Source organism: Gekko japonicus, unplaced genomic scaffold (assembly GCF_001447785.1).
Source record: "Gekko japonicus isolate JY-2015 unplaced genomic scaffold, Gekko_japonicus_V1.1 scaffold1643, whole genome shotgun sequence".
Lineage (NCBI taxonomy): Eukaryota > Metazoa > Chordata > Lepidosauria > Squamata > Gekkonidae > Gekko > Gekko japonicus.
In genome coordinates, this window is record NW_015169827.1 from 349,230 (window position 1) to 349,830 (window position 601).

The 601-nt window shown below is 51.6% G+C and overlaps 1 protein-coding gene across 1 annotated transcript in view; it reads right to left on the reverse strand.

The window, feature by feature from the left end:
- Positions 1 to 601, reverse strand: part of PRKCD (protein kinase C, delta) — a 110,653-nt gene that overhangs the window by 40,094 nt on the left and 69,958 nt on the right. The gene's annotated exons all lie outside the window — the stretch shown is intronic.

Consider the following 601-nt stretch of genomic DNA (forward strand, 5'->3'; position numbering starts at 1 on the left):
GGGATAGCCCAGGGAAGCAAGGAAAGGCCAGATGCTTGGGTTGCCAACTTTCCAGGGATCCCCCAAAGATTGGGGATTCCATCTCCAAATAAGGAGATTCGCCCAGAGGGGTCTCACTGTCCCTCTAAAAAGGCAGTGATGATTCCGTGAGTGGTGGTCCATCTCCAAATAAGGAGATTCGCCCAGAGGGGTCTCACTGTCCCTCTAAAAAGGCAGTGACGATTCAGTGTGTCATGACAGTGAATGTAAGGAGTGAGTTATGCGCAAGGGACAAGGGTGGGAGGCAAATAGCTGAGTGGTAAACTGGAGCCCATTTTGCCACAGTAGGCAACCAAGCTCGGTTCAGACAAAGGAAGGAAACCCTTTGCAGGCCTTTGTGATGAACTCATTGGGGCCAGTATTGAGTCTAGGATTGCCAGCTCTAGGTAGGGAGATTCCTGGAGATTTTCTGGAAGAGCCTATGGAAGCCAGGGTTTGGGGAGGGGAGAGGCCTCAGCTGAACAGAATGCCATACAGTCCAAATTCCAAAGCAGTTATTTTCTCCGGGGGGGGGGAGAGATCTGTTGTCCGGAGTTCAGTTGTGATACCTGGTGACCGTGCT